Source organism: Protopterus annectens, chromosome 8.part0, assembly GCF_019279795.1.
Source record: "Protopterus annectens isolate FY-2018-M chromosome 8.part0, PAN1.0, whole genome shotgun sequence".
Classification (NCBI taxonomy): Eukaryota; Metazoa; Chordata; order Ceratodontiformes; family Protopteridae; genus Protopterus; species Protopterus annectens.
In genome coordinates, this window is record NC_056741.1 from 382,201,954 (window position 1) to 382,219,254 (window position 17,301).

The window sequence follows — 17,301 nt, forward strand, 5'->3', positions numbered from 1 at the left end:
ATGAGCCACAGTTCTTTTTTATTTGATTGAAATTTTAATAGAGTATAGTGATAACATGACATCAATTACATTGTCACCAGCCATATGATCTAATTAACTCTGGAGTTATAAATATATCAGCAAAGCATTATATCTGTATTAAACACAACAATAAGAAGAAAGAAAACTATTTACAGAAAGAGACTGCTTTAAAAAGATAAAAGAGAAACATTGTAAGCTACATAAAGTGCTCCAATTTCTTAATATTTGCCTTGAAGGGTTACTTGTGCCCTGAAATATTACAGGTAAACTACACTTTTTTTTTCTTTTGATAACATACTCTGACTTATGATTGGTCAGATAGATGGTGTTATCCTATCAAATGTCTTCTAAACAGAGGCTGCAGTGCTGCATAAATCAGTGTTTTTTTGAGAAAGTGAGTTTCCCCATCTGTATTTGCTAATATTTTAGATGGCAAAATATATAGTAGTTTGTCCTGGCCATCATCCATGTGTTCCTCTGCCTTTTGTATTACTCACCGTACCTTATTTGCTGTAGAGTTTTCCCCATCACCAAGTGCCTGCCCTCTTTCTGTTTGTCTTCTATTTTGCCCTCATCCTTTGAGTCACTAGCACCCCCATCTATCTGTGTCTGCAGTTTAGGTTTGTCTGTCTGTTCCTGCAACCTTCCCTTCTCTCTCTCTCAGCCCTCCCCCAAACAGTCCTCACTACCTTCTCCTTCTACCCTTCAGCTTACCTGAAACATGTGTGCCTTTCCCACCAAAAATATGCCCTTCTTCCCCCTGTCATTCCTAATGGTTAACCTTGTGTGATTTCATATGAGTGCTGCTACCCTTTTTCTGTCCTACGTAACTTTTTCTTCCCCATTTATATGATGAATTGGGATGGCACTTTGCTGTGCTGGCCCTCCTTGGGCTGTTTGACAGTGCACATGTAGCAGTGATGTGGTACTTCATTGCACATATGAGCACACATAGCCATGGCAGTGTTGGGAACAGCACGGCTGCCTTCCTTGTGATGATTAATACTCAGATCATATGCATTTTATTTATTTTACAAAACAGTCATCTGACATTATACAGTCTAGGTGAAAGAAGGCTATAGTGCTGGGATGTGAACCATAGCAAGTAAGGGAGGAGGGAATATTCAAGTTAAGAATAAATTGACAAAGAAGAGAAAAGTATAATATTGAATAAGAATAGTGACCACTATACAAAAGAGACAGACACAAAATAAGAAGCAGAGAGTAGGGAAAAGTGAGATGATTAAATGAAGGAAGACTGCAGCTTCATATACAAAAGCACAGGCAGTTGATAATTATTTTTTTAAATTTGTTGTTGAAAAACTTTTTTTGTTAGCTTAAATGTTTGATATCTAGATCAATGGACTTCCATAACTTGGCTACATAGACACTAAATGGAGTCCCCATACTGACTGTGACATTTAGTTATTTGAAGGAGGTATTGAGTTTGTAAGCATAGATTACTATTTGATATGTATTTTTTAAACAGAGTAGCGAGTGATGGACATTTTTAGTGTATAAAAGATTTTACTTGTGGCTTTGAGTTGATTCATTGTGAAGAGAAGAGGCACCTCTAACCAGTTAATTTTCTGTTGGCAATATATTTCGTTTGGTACATTAGCAGCATATTTGGCAATTTTGTTATAAGCAATTTCCAGTTTACGGAGGTAAGTCTTGGAATGTTAGAATGAAGGAGTACAATAATGCAGGGAGAAGTGATACCTGAGCTGTGCCCAGTTGTGCTGAATTTGTTAATCAAAGCTTTGATTTGTGTAGCATGCCTAGGTTTTTGTTTATTAGGGAGGTGACATAATCTACATGTTTCTCGAAGGACAGTTTTTGATCAATGAAGACACCAAGAAATTTGGCATAACAGATCTGTTCAATGTTACTCTTGGAGGTGATTGATCTGGGCCATATAGAAGTAACTTAGTTTTGTTAGCATTTATCAGAAGCTGTGATTCCTGGAGCCAGTCTTCTATAATATGAAAGTTGTTTTGTGTGATATTTTGTCATCTAGTGAGGGAACTGGATGAGCAGATCAATGTAAAATCATAACATATTGGATTAATGAGGCATTTGGGATGATGGTGTAAATGTTATTAACGAGATGGAGACTAGAATAGGGGTGAGTTTTGTTCCCTGTGGGACTCCAATATTGATGAGTAGGAAATTAGGGCAAGTTTGTTTCTGTCTGCCCATGTGGTTACAGTGAGAGCTCTTAAACCATTTTTTTTGTGGTACTACTGAGATACGTAACAGCCAGGCACTGGAGGAGTGGATAAGCCCAAAACCAGAGCACTAGTAAAGAGACCCATGTTTTTGTTTTGGCAAGTGTTATTTAGGAATGCAGGCAAGGCAGCTCCAGTACTGTATTCTGAGTGGAATTCATGTTGAGTGAGTGACAGCAGATTGTTTGTAGTGCGGTGATGTAGTTGTTTCTGAATGCACTTTTTTAAGGATTTTAGAGAGAGGTGACAAAATGGCTATAGGTTTGTAGTTTGAAATGTTGCTTTGGGTTCCACCTTTATGGAATGGTATATAATATAGGAATTGTTCCATAGGTGGGGGACATGATGTTCAGTAATGCACCTGTTGATTAAGTCATCCAAGCCTATAACATCTTTTTTGTGTACTTCCTGTTAATATACATAACTCCATGTGGTGTCCAGATCTTTTTTGCTTCTGGCTTCTTTAACTAAGTGATTTACCATGTAATAACAGACAATATTAGAAAGGGCAGGAAGCAACTAACAAAGTGACACCAAGATTGCTAATATAGGATGTCCTACAATGGAAAACTTAAACTGTTTTGTACTTATTATTCATATTTTCATATTCATGATCATATAGTTATAACTGAGAAACCTATATGCTTTTTTGAGGTATGAGTAAAATGTCATGGTAAAATATATGACAAGTCACGGTCAATATCCATTTATATCACACTATACTGGAGATACTACTAGATGTTCATCATTCCCACTGCTGCAATAGCCTTTTAGTGATATGTGTTTATACTGCCCAGGATGCAGCAACTGGCCAGCTTCACAAAGTTCTTGCTGCCTCCAATATATTCACTCTGACTGTTGATTGGACAGCCTCAAACCTTACTACATTCTTGCTGCTTCAAGGAGAAGCTCTGAGGCTTCACAGTTGCAGCAGTCTGTTATAGGCTTTATTTCTGGCACATAAGTCCCCAGAGGGGAAATCTTACACATAGAAACTATTGATATTTTAAGAAAAAAAAATTTTTTTTTGCTAAAGCAGTATTTCCTCTTTAAGAAACACAGTATTTTTTCACATCTGAAGTTTCTTGTCAGGGACCACAAATTTTAGTATTGCATGAATTTATTTGGAAGCTATTTTTATGGAAAAATATGTGCTGCATGTATAAAGTTTAAATTTTAATTTTATGACTAAAAGTTTAATCAGGAAATACATGACTAATGAGCAGGACTGTGTAGTTGTTGTGTGGTGCTTGTTTATACTATGTGACATCTAACCTGATGTTTTTTTTATGTCAGTTTGCTTCTAAATTTTAAAAGTCTTTGCTGACAGGGACTTTTGTGTGCTGCTTTTACATTATGACTGGATAAGGCAGTGTGAGTGTAAGTGTGCTGCTTGCTAATACTTTGTGACTTCTTACTTTCTGACTGACTCATTCCAGCAATGTTTACTTGCTTTGAGATCTTCTCCTCATCTAGACCATGGATAATTGCTCTGTTCATGGTGGATGTCCTTGGCATCCTGCATAATATAAAGACAACTCCTGAAAATATCAGGCTCTCACATTCTTCTCCTGCTGCACCTAGAAAGAAGATACAACTTACCAAATTGCACTTGCTGATGTTGAGGGTTCAGTCTACTCCTCGACCGATGGTGGGTGAAACTGCAGTGGTCGTTTGTTCCTCAGACCACTCACTCACTTCTCTGGCTTCCTGTCGTGTAGTTCTTTCAGCTACTCCCTCTTTTGCTGTTCCAGTGTCTGATATGGGCATGAGAAAACCATATTGTCTAGGTCACAAAGTACTCCAAGGGATGCTTCACAGGATAACAAAGGAAAGAATCTTCCAGACTGGGCAGTCACCCATCCTAAGTCAGTCTGCTTCCAGTGTTGTATCTGCACAGAAAAATACAACAGTTTATACATTGTTCTTCTGAAGAAATAGCATCTGTTAGAAAAGCTGAGTTTTTTTTACCTTAGCCAGATTTTCATTACAGTCTGTAAATCCTGGTATTCTGAAGCCTTTACCTGTGGGCAGCATCAATAAAGAAATTCCTGAAGACATTGGGTCTGATGATTCTGATAATGATAGAGATAGGGCGTCTTCTCCTTCAGATTTCTGAGCCCAAATCTCAGATTCAGATGATACCTGTAGTTCAGACCATTGCCAGAATGAATGAGATGTTTTTATTGGAACAAAGTGAAGCTGTTCTTCATTTTTCACGGTTGCAGTCCTGACTATTGGGGATTTTCTGACATGAAAGCCCTCAGCCAGCCCGACTACCAGAGAAAATTCTTTCTGACTCCTAGGATGGCAGATGGCCTGACCAAACTAAGTATGTTAGGGTATAAAGGTAACCAGCCTGCATCATAATACCAACCTTTTCTTGCCACAGAGCTGGAAACTGTGTTTAAGTGCGTCGGTTGGTCTGCAGCAGAGAGAAGTGTTATCGGACAAGATATGTACCCTGTTAGGGAACTCTTTCTTTCTTTCCTTTGCTTATGTTAGATAAAGTAAACAACTGTCTCTGTTGTGTAAAGCAGATCCCACACACAGACTTTCATTCCTTTTGTGTTATTTGTCTAGCCCCAGATCACAACGCCGTTGGTTGTTAGTTTTGTGCTCATTTCAATAGTAGAACAGTTAGGTGTAGGGTAGAATTTCTCGCTAAGTTCCTTAGCCAATAGTCTTCTCACTCACCTTTTCCATGGTGTCTGTCAGTCATACTGAATCCAATCTACCTAAGCAAAAGAAAGAAAAGAAACAAAAGCATAGGTCGTTGAACACCAATCAGTCACTGCCTGGTTCTCCCTCCAGGCTTACTGTTGTTGAACAAGATGAGACACTTTTGCAGCTCCCTTCTTTTTCCTGATCTAGTGACTCCAGGTGTCTGTCGATACCCTTTTGATGTCTGACATACCATTGGCTGCATCCACCACTACACAAGCCACTGATAATGGCTTGTTGGTTGACTCCAGGGCTGCTCTGCAGGCCTTGGCATCCAAGGAGTGTGCTCTGCCCAGAGATTCTGCAGCCAGGCCTTGGCCTATGCCAGCTCTGGCACATTTACTTCAATCTCGGGAGACAGGCATCAGGGTGTCAGATGCTCTTAAGCCTGAGGCCTTAGTTATCCCTAAGAAAGCCTCTTTCCATAGGCCTTCAGTCAGGAACTCCAGCTCCATTTCTCAGGGGTCACAGCAGGATTTAATCAGGTTAGCAGAAGACCTACTCTCCTTTGACAGATCAAGGCAAGATTCAGGGATTATTTCTCCTAGGAAAAGAAAAAGAGATTATCCTCAAGTCATTTCCCTGGATCCAATTCCTTCTGAAGGAGATTCTGAAATTGAGGACTCTGGGTGTGAGGATGGCCCTTTCTTTACCTCCTATGAGGACTCAGACGTTGAGTAAATCTTCTCTCTGCCTCACCTCCTGAGGATTAGACCTTTGAAGAGACCCTCCATGCCATGAGGCAACATTTTCAGTGGGAAGTTCAGGACTACCCACAGACTAAAAAGAAGGTTAGGGAATTTCTGGACTTACCTGAACATAAGCCACCGGCTATTCCCCCCATTCTGGAAGTGGTGGAAGATGTCTTCCAGGAATCTTCCTTTAAGCCTGACTTCCTCCCACCTGCCCCATGTAAGCCAGAGAGGATTTACAGGGTCTAGGATGCCAGAGCCAGTTCATCTAGGAACCCATTTCCTACAGACAAAGAGTACAGGGCCTTTGCCATGTTTAGCAAGAAGGTTTATACATCCGCCACCCTTGCCATGAGGGCCCTAAATTGTCAATTTCATATGATTAAGTTCCAACAGACTATACTAGAACAGCTTAAACAAAAGGTTTTCACCCTTGAAGACAAAAACCTCACAAAAGAATTGACTGACCTCTGTCATTCCAGTGCTCATGTAGCTAAACATACCCTCCATTGTGGCTATGATGCCATGGAAGCAGCTTGCAGATCAGCTACTGGATCTGTTATTAGGAGGCATGCTTGACTTTGAGAACACACTCTTCCGGAACATGTCAAGTCTAGCCTGTTGGATGCCCCCTTTAACAAGGAGGTTCTATTCGGACCCAAGGCAGAAGTCCTTAAAAAGATGGAAGATAAGGCTAAGTCAATGCAGACAGCAAAAGATTTCCTCCTGGTACAACCACCCAGGTTCAGCAGAAATGTTCCAGCCAAACACTGGTCCTTTCCCACGCAGCTCAAGAGTATGCAGAGGAAACCTCAAAGGGATAGGCCATTCAGGCAGAGGCAACAGTCACAAAGGAGCAAGCAATGGGCCTCACAGACACCTAGGCAAGGGAGTTCTAGACCCCAAGCCACATCCAGAGAGCAACAATGACTTAAAAGCCCCTTCCCTACCCCCATCCCAAAGCTAGGAAGAAGGCTGCCTCTTTTCAAACATACCTGGACCCTCATCACCTCAGACAGATGGGTTCTAGACATTATTGCAAATAGCTACAGACTCACTTTCAAAGAGCATTTACAATACACAGGTTATCCAGATGTCCCCCGAAATAAAAAAAAAAAAAAAAGAAAACAGAGGCCTTGGCTCAAATCCAGTTACTGTATTCGCAGGGAGCAGTATAAACAGTTCCCACTGCCCAACAAGAAAAAGGATTCTATTCCAGGCTCTTCCTGGTCCCCAGAAAGGAAGTCTCTTGCTGCCTCATTTTGATTTTGCCCAACTTCAATCAATTCCTCTTGGTGTCAAAGTTCAAAATGTTAACCCTCCAGAAACTGCTGCCTGTGATATTCCTCCATGCCCTCATGGTCTCTCTAGACCTAAAAGATGCTTATCTGCACATTCATATTCAAGACTCCCACAGAAAATGTTGTTTGTTTCAGGGCAGGATCCAGTCACTGTCAATTTTCTGCACTGCCCTTTGGCTTATCTACAGCACCAAGAGTGTTCACATAGTGCCTAGCACCAGCAAAAGCCTTCTGCAGGACCAGGAGGATACAGATCTATCCTTACCTGGATGACTGCCTCATACAGGCCACAGATCAGGCCAAGCTCCTCAAGGACCTCAAATTCACCCAGGACCTCTTTTCCTCACTGGGTTTTACAATGAACCTACCGAAATCCCACACTTCACCAACAAAAAAGATTGTCCTCCTGGAGGTACTTCTGGACTTCTCTCTCCAAAAGACTTTCCTCCCTCCAGAAAAAGTCTGCTTCCTGACAAATTTCTTCCACAGGATCCAATTGAGAGATTGCATCTCAGCAAGGGTACTTCTTCAAGCCCTGAGATACATGACCTCATGCATTTTCATGGTTCCCCTTGCCAGACTACACATGAGAAAGCTCCAATGGTGCCTGAAAATTGTCTGGTGCCAGAGCGCACAGTCCCTAGAGATCAAGATCCCCCTGATCCCCTACCTCAAAACAGAGTTTGCATGTTGCGGGCAAGCTTGCTCCCAGAATCAGGGCCTCCCCCTCAAAATCTCCCTTCAGGTTCAAACCCTAACCACAGATGCCTTGGAGACAGAATGGAACCTGAAAACCCAGGAGAAGTGGGATTCTGGATCCAAGGAGAGACACTTCAACTGGAAGGAACTCATGGCAGTATTAAAGGGCCTGTTAGCCTTCAAGGAAAAATGGTCCCCGGGTGTCCTATTGATGAAGACAAACAATACCACAGTTATGTGGTACATAAACAGACAGGGAGGGAAACATTCTTACCCCCTGTGCCATCTAGCAATGCAAATCTGGGAAATAGCTCAGTCTACAGGATTGTACCTGATACCACAATACCTTCCATGAGTTCAAAATGCTCTGGCATACCATTTCAGCAAAAACTTGATAGACACTCAAGTGGCATCTGCACCCAAAGATCTTCCAGTCCATAACCCAAACATAGGGAATTCCACAAGTGAACTTCTTTGCATCCAAAGAGAATGCACACCTGCAATAATTGTGTATCAGGAACAAACAGGAGAAGAAGGTAGGGAGATGGATGACTGCTTCAAAGAGGTGTCAGTGACAATTTTAGGCATAAAGGATGGATTGGTTCTGAGAGAGACCCTATCCCTGTAGGAACTTGGAAAACAGATGCCTTCTCCTTCCCTTGAACAAAGCTTTTCGGTTAGGCATTCCCCCCATACCCCTTCTTCCTTAGGTTCTGCTCATGATAAGAGAAGAGGGCTCAAGAGCAACTCTTATAGCTCCGTACTGGCCCAGACAGCATTGTACCCCCTCCTCCTCGAGCTCACCAACCAGCATCCATGGCTACTTCCTCAGAGAGTAGATCTCCTCACCCAGCATGAGGGAAACATTGTACACCCCAATCTGCAGACCCTCAACCTTGCAGAGTGGATGATCCCACAACAAACCACTATGGAGTTAGCTAGACATCCTAAAAGAATCAAGAAGGCCTAGCACCAAGAAGTCATACTCAGCTAAATGGAAAATAGTTTCTATTTGGTATAAAGATCACCACCTAGATCCCAAATCAACATGTTTCCATCATCCTGGGATACCTGATTGGCCCACTGAATCAGGGGCTATCTCATTCTTCCTTTAAAATCCATGTGTTTGACATCTCTGCATATGTGCCCTCTCACCCTCCCCTTTTCTCCTATCCACTCTTAAAGGAATTTCTTAGGGGAGTAATCCACATTAGACCACCCAGAAGGAAACCTGCTCCTCCTTGGGACCTTAATTTTGTGCTAGAGAAACTGATCTTGCCCCCATATGAGCCAGCAGCTTCTGCGGACCTAAATTTCCTGACATGGAAAACAGTTCTTCATCTGGCTCTCACCTCAACCAGGAGGGTTTCTGGCAGTGGAACCTTTCCTTATCTTTCATAGAGGTAAGGTCTCTCTTAGAACCAATCCATCCTTTATGCCTAAAGTGGTCATTGACACTGCTTTGAATCAGTTCATCCCTCTCCCTACCTTCTTCCCCAGTCCACAAAAACAAAGGGGAGAGGATTCTGCATTCCTTGGATGTGCACAGATGGCTATGTTTCTGTCTGGACAAGACAAAAGCTTTGAGAAAGACTGATCAGCTTTTCATTACCTTTGCCTCTGGAAAAGAAGGCAAGCCTTCCTCTAAGCAAACTATTTCCAAATGGATTTCCCACTGCATTTGCTTTTGCTACAACTCACACAGCAAAGTGCACCAGTAGGGATAAAATCTCATTCTGCCAGGGCAACTGCTACTTCCACTGCCCTTCTATAGGGTGTCCCCACCAAGGACATACTGGAGGTTTGGAGGATGCCACCTGGTCTTCAGTGCTTACCTTCACCAAACACTACCACATGGCATCCTTCTCCAGGTGTACAGCAGGCTTTGCCACTGCTGTCCTGCAGGCATCCTCTCTTCCCCTTAGACACCTTCCTCCCTCCTTTCAACTTTGGGAACCTTCTCAGTAGTCAGGACTGCAACAATGAAACACAAAGAACATTGTACAGTTGTATACACTTATCATAAATGTAAATCTTTGAATGTATTCACTGTTGCAGCCTTCTTTCCATCCCACCCACCCCCTCAACCTACTATGTAGGTTGATCCTGTTTTGTTACTCAGCCAACGGACCCCTCCTTGGCTCCCTTCCTATGTCAGGTTCTCCTTTGGATACCTCCTGTTCACTTAGGGCTCCTCCTAGTTGAGGACAAGAAAACACTGGTATCATGATGCAGACTGGCTGCCTTTATACCCTAATGTACTGACATTGATCAGGGTGTCCACCAGCCTGGGAGCCGGAAAGATTTTTCTCTGGTAATCGGGCTGGCTGTGGACTTTCCCAACTGGAAATTCCCAATAGTTAGGACTGCAACAGTGAATACATTCAAACATCTATGTTTGTGGTAAGTGTAAACAGCTGTACTTTCCCCCTGAACTTATGAGATACTGTGATGTTCCAAACAGATGTGCCTCATTCTTTACCCATTCCTCTCATTTTCACAACATTGGAGGATGTGTTAAATGCAGGCTGTAATAACCATGATACCCGACTGTCAGGCAAACTATATAAAGTACCCAATACATTTTTCTCTCACCTTATATCTGATCCAACATATTTATTCCCTCACCAGCTGGCAAAAGATTGCTCCTTAATACAAACCCTTCTCCTATAAACAAAAAGGCAATGTATTGGACCGTGAGTGAGAGAATGTTGCCTTCATCCACTTTAGCTTTCAGAATTCTTAATTATCAGGCACTCCTATGGAACTTTATGCCAATTTATGTGGACAGTCTGAGAGAATTTTCTGCCACTCTTCCTGTAGAAAGGTAGCTCCTTTTTAAATCTTAGTGTTTCTGCCCTTTCTCAGGTATCCAGACATGCTTTAAAGAGTGTGTAAGATTGCGCAGATACAGTGTCTGGGGCCACTGTTTCTGCTACAGTTCTGAGGAGATATGCCTGTGTGCATAATCAAAAGTTTTCTGCTATTAAAATAGGAAATGTTAGATTCTATTTAGACAAAGAGACATTGTTTGACACTTCTGCTACCCAGGTCCTCAAACAATTTGATGAAAGAGGGAAATTAACACAAACAGTGTCTAAGATTTTTTTTCCAGTCCCACAGTACAAATCTTACTAGTCTCACTCTACTTTTTAAAAAGTCAGACAAACAATCAATGCCATATTGTGGTAAACAAGGAACAAAACTAGATGGCCATATGAGAATAGTAATGAAAACAGAGGATCTTTCAGAAGAAGGGACAGACTAATAGTTCAGAATGACTATGCCAATATGTTTTCTCTGCTTCTTACCTTGTGGCCCTTTTCTCTACAAATCTGCCCCAGAAACTGCTCTCAATATTCCTGTTTGGCTATAGCTTGTTTCAGACTCTTTGGTGTTAAGGGTGGTTCAGGGTTACAGATGCCGCTATATACAAAACCTCCTTTCAAGAGAATGCTTCCCCATTGTCCAAATGACACAGGATTGTTTCCTTTGGTACTACATCATCTACACACCTTAGGAGACATAGAACCAGTGCCTTTAATTCAAAGGAACAGAGGCTTCTATACCAAAATGTTTCTGGTACCAAAGATAGAACCTTCTAGCAGACCAGTACTAGACATTTCTTTCTTTTTAAACATGTTCATGAAAGTTCCAAAATTCAAAATGTGGGCCCTTCAGAGTTTGTTATCCCTCATTTCTCGGCTGAGTTTCATTGTGACATTAGACTTCAAAGAGGCTTATCATCATATTCCCATAGCAAAAGGCTTCAGGAAATTTCTCAGATTATCTGTCAGTGGGTCACATTATCAGTTCTATGCTTTAACCTTTGGGTTATCTACAGCTCCATGGGTGTTTACAAATTGTCTAGCCTCAGTTATAACTCATTGTGTACTGAGTGGCATTCTTACATTTCCTTATTTAGATGACTTATTTATCTTAGCAGAGTTTTTTTCCCCCAGATGTGAAAAGTCCTTAGCTTTGGTGGTCTCTTCTAAACAATCTGGAGTTCCAGACGAATGAACAAAAGTCTTCCTTGACTCCATCACACAGGACTGTGTTTCTGGGATACTTATCAAAAGGCTGTTTTGACAGAGGAGAATAATAAGAAAATAAGAATTTTATCTGGAAACTTTACTGAACTTCTCAAATCAGTTTCGGGCTTTGGAAAGATAATTTTTCAGGATCCTAGGGTTCATGGCTTCTATGATGAATGAGAAAGAGTTAGTGTTTAAAAAAACACAGACATAGCATTTTCATTTTCTGGAATATCAAATTTCAGTTTTGAGCTTGTAAAAAGGGAACTGCATCGGTGGGAACAACAAATACAGATAAAACCAAGTCTCCACTTCTCTCTTTAGATCCCAAGTCAATACCTTACCACAAACACCTCAAATTTTGCTTAGGTAGTAGCTTTCAAGGGGGTTAAAGGTGCAAGGCTTGTAGAATTCCTTAGGCAGACCAAACCTTATAAATGGCAAAGAGATGTTCATAGCCATGCATCCCAAATCTCTGACAAGTTCTGATGCCCTTGATAAGTGTAAGCATGGCCTGGGAGATGATCCATTTACAGGTTACCTGTTTGCATCAGAGACATAGGTGCCAAACCAGAATGAATTTCTGGTTTTCCATCCAATTGTCCAAGTTGCACTTGAATTGGATTAGGGAGAAGCCGTACTTCACATGGATGGGGAGCCTATTCCATAGACGGGGTTGTCTCTGGGATACATGCCTTTATCTCCAGCTGGGTCCTGTTTATATCACAGGCAAGGTTTACATCTTTAGAACGGGTAATTCTGGTACTGTGGGTGTGTACAGACAACACCACAGTGATGTGGTACATAATCAAGTAAAGGGTACCAGATCTTATCCTCTGAGCAGGCTGGTCCTGTTACCTTTTGGGGTCATTTTACTGCATTTTTTTAACCTTCCAAGGTTCTTACAGTCTGTCAGAACAAAATATAGTGGCAGAGTGAATAGAATGAAGGTGCTCTTACACAAATTAATCCAGTTGTAGGGAACACCTCAAACAGATCTGTTTGCCTCCATTCAAAACAAACAACTAAACGAATTCTGCACCAGGGTTCTCTGCAAGTAATCCTTGAAAGCAGATGCATTTTTATTTCCTGGATGGGAATGTTCCTTTATGCATTTCCACCCTTTCCACTGATAACCAAGGTAATTATGAAAATTCAGAAGGACTCCCCAAAAATGTGTGGCTATTCCTTTTTGACCCAGGCAACACTGTCTCTTCCTTCTTATGGAATTGGCCAAGGGCAGCTACCCCAAGCCTCCTCATAGCCTGGACCTACTTGTACAAAACAGGGATGTTGATACACACCAGTCTCAACTGCCTGGTGATTCAATTTTGATACATTTTAAGAACCTATTTCATGAGGACATTCAGCAGTTAGTAAAGGAGGCAAGAAACCTGCTACTAGAAAATCAGATATTGGCAAATAGAAATTTTTTAGTTGGTGCCTAGCCAATAACCAGGTTCCCATCAAGGATTTTGTACCACAGGTGTTAAAATTCCAGTGAGATTTACTGCCTTCTGGCTTTGCTTATTTCTCTCCAAAGGTTTATCCTGCAGTTATATCAGCATGTCTGCCCATGGATCCTCCTGTTTCTTCTCTGTTTGTGGTGAAACTGTTTCTGAAGAGAGTTTTGCACCTGAAATCTCCTTTTGAACAGGTTGCTCCTGCTTGAAATCTTAACTTTGCGCTGGAAAAGTTAACTGTGTCTCCATTTGAAGTGCTCATCAGGCTGACTTGAGGTTGATTATATGGATAACTTTATTGCTTATTGCTCTGACATCTGCAAGAAGAGTATCTTGAGTTGCAAACTCTCATGGTGGGCGATTCTTATGTGATATTCCACAGGGATAGGGTCGTATTAAAAACAAACGCCTCTCTTATGCCCAGATTAGTTTCAGAGTTTACCTTGAATCAAGCCATCAGACAACCAGTTCTCTTTCCAGATCTTTAAAAAAAAAAAAAAAAAAAAAAACAAGAAGAAAAGATTCTTCATACTTTGGACATACAAAGCAGCTCAGGGACTGTCTTGGCAGAAATAAGTCCTTTAGAAAAGCTAAAATATTACAAAATGATTCCTTTTCCAGGTCCAAGCCATGTTTTGCTAGGACCATTCTCCAGGGGATCCTGCTTCAGTATCCTTCCTCCTCCCAAGTTGGATAAGCTTTGATAATCAACCCATATAGCCTAAAGGCTACTGCAGCAGTGGGTATGATGAACATAGTATAGTTGCAAAAGTTGCACTTACCCCATTACAGTGGATGTTCAAATTTCTCATTGCTGCAGTAGTCGCACCCACCCTTCGTTCCCCTACTCTTGCATATAGTTGTAGTTGGGATGTAAAATGTGGTTTAGTTCATACTTTATCATTATTGTTATGTTTTACAAGTCCAGGATTAGTGGGCTATTCTCTGTCTGTATGGGCAAGAACATCATGATGAAAGAGTCACTCTGACTGCTGATTTCCCTCCTTGAGGCTGGCCAATCAGTAGTCAGAGCGAAGATGTGGGAGAGAGATAGAGCTTTGTGAAGCTGGACTGTCATGTCACAGGCAGGATATAACCCATATAGCCTAAAGGTACTGCAGCAGTGTGGAATTTAAACACATACTGTTATGGGTAAGCGCAACTTACACAAGTGTACTTTGTTAGTAATCATGAAAATAAGCAATATTTCCTTTCAAAATTAAAAAAAAAATAGCATTATTACCATATGTAATTATACTTCAGAAAACCAGTGATTTAATATTGCATGACATCAAAGGAAACCTTTAATGTTGTTGAAGAAAACTGTCATTAAATATTTGCACAATAAACTACATATCTTGAGAGATCTTCAGTGTGTTTTAGATTGTTGATTATAAAATCAAACATATGTTTTAATATTTGCGTAAATATCTCCGTAAACATGCACCGAGGGAAGAATGTATTGCTGTCATGTAAAAGCTTATGTCTGGTTCATAGGAGGTTACTAGGCTATTGGCCCTAGGACCCTTACAAGCCTAGCCAAGTTCAACCCTTGTTCCTTTAAGGGTGTAGATATATGGTCTATGTTATAAGCAGATCGAAATCAGCACCGACTGTCCCTATCCAAAAGGGACACAGGTGAAACCCTTGGGGTGAATTTGCAGTTTGCCATCCAGACGTCCAAGTTACACTTATAAAGGGTTAATGAGGGCCTCTGTTTAACCTGTATTGGAAATTTATTCCAGAGGAGAGGCAACCTCTGTGAGACATATCTGTCTGTTCATTGAGTCCTGTTGATGTCACATGCCAAGTTAAGGTCCCTAGAGCAAATGAATCATGTACCATTTGACTTATGAATGTGAGGTTAAAAAAGTGTTCTACAATGTATGTCTAGGTAGTAAAGTTTCTAAGATATGACAACTTGCTGGCGAAAGTCTAGCAAAAATGTAATTTTAGGTCAGTGTGCATTGTAATGTATTATAGTATTTATGGAAAGACCATGAATGCACGGACTATTATCACAGCAATAAATATGTCTTACTGATAACATTATTTGCAGAGTTATAATATCTTCTGTTGTTCACAAAATATTTACATTTATTTATATTACATTCTTAAAATTGATTTTTCAGAAAGTGTAGAATATGTGTTGGCTGCTAGAGGTGCGACATTACACACCACATAAGTGTTAATGAATTAATATATTAATATAGCAATTAGATAAGCTTCAGCAGTTGTTTATAGAGAACTCAAGAAAAAGAAGATCTGGTGCAAGGGATCTGGGTTTCATTTTTGCAGTAATTTCTTTATACTGGCTACAATATAGGGTAGTAGATTTAAAAATAAAACTTTAAGGAGGGTTTTTAGTAAGGATGGAATTGCTTATGATTATAGTGTTTATCCCTAGGTGTGGCAGTGTCGATAAAGTAAGCACTGAAGATGGAAGCCACATTGAAGTAAGATTTGTTAGGGAACAGAGTAGGTCTAGTTTTCCTTACTGGTTTGATTATTTATGCTTCAAATGTATTGTTTTGGACTGGCATGATTGTAGTTTAGTAGACAGTGGAAGAAGGATTTTCTGTGTTATTCAACAATAGATTTGATTTGGTTTCTGAATGTATTGTAAATCTAATGAAAAATAAACCACAAAAAAGGAAATAAACCAACATTTTAATTGGTGTCCTTGTCTAACACAATACAGACATCATCAGATCACACATAAACAGATAGATACAGTAATTTCCTAATCAGGTCACATGCTAGGAATCAACCAATAAAGTCATATGTGTTAAAAGAACATTAATAAATAATATAATTTCATAGAACAATAAAGATATAGTATAAAATAAAACATTACACAAATTTTAAATAGTTCATAACAATTATATGACCTATATATATATATTTTTTGAAAAATAAATAATTATTAAGTACTTGCCACTAAATAAAATGTATGGAAAGGGGCCATGGGGATAGTTTGAATAAAAGCTTAGTTAGGGGCCTTGATTTTAATGCATTAAAAATACTAATGTTTTCATTAAGTGGATTTCCCTCTTCCTCAACAGACTGCTGAAGTTACTTCTTCTTTCATCTACCACAACTGGGTCCGATGTATCAAATACAAATTTATTAAAGCTGTTACAAATTGTACTACGATTACATAAAACAGTATTCTTTCCTGATATACAATGAATCCTCATATATTCTAGCTGTTTCCCTGTAGTTTCACTTGTATAGAAATGCCCACAGCGTGAGCAAGAAGCTATATAAACCATTCTATAAGAATTATAATCAAAATGATTGGGGTACGGAAGGATTTTTTTCCAAATTTCTCGCATACAGATTTGGACTATTACCAATAAAACAACATGGTGAACAAGTATTATAGGAGAAGGTGCCCTTACTTTTATTAGTATGGGACCCCTTAAGGACATAGGTTTTAATCTTAATAATGGATTTGATATTTATTCTTGTTTTATAAATAATGCAAGAAAAGGCTCCAACAACGTGTCAGTTCCACATCCCCTATAACAATCTAACTGTTATTAATGATAATCTTATTTAACCACTGAAGGGATCATGACCATAGCATGATTGTAATTATAGTTCTTAACCTTATTCACATTAATAATATCACTGCATATGTAAAGTAATATAGGTTTTTAACTATCATTTCTCTTAGTTAACATTTCATTAATTAGATCATTAGTAAAATCATAATCATAGCCATGTTCTTGAAACATATTTCATAGAACGTCCTTCTCCTGTCTAAAGTCATCCAAATCAGATCTCAAGTGTGAAGATGTGAGGATCCGATTAATTGACTTTTTAAAACATTCATGTTCATAAAGACAGGTGACCACTAGAGCCATGTAGTAATTTGATCTGATGTTGTCCTTTTCGTTCTTCCTCACTGATGGGTTATGGATCTGCCCCTCGGATCCGACTCTGCCACATTTTCAAGACATGGATCCAAGTCTCGAGCTCCTCCCTCTACTGATAAAGCTCTACACCATCCTCATCTCTTCAGATCTCATTTGCCACCTTACAGCTAAGACGTAGATCCCTGCTCTTTTCTTGTAGTTTTTTCAAAAATTAATATTGATACCCTTTGTTAGTTATATGTTCTAGTT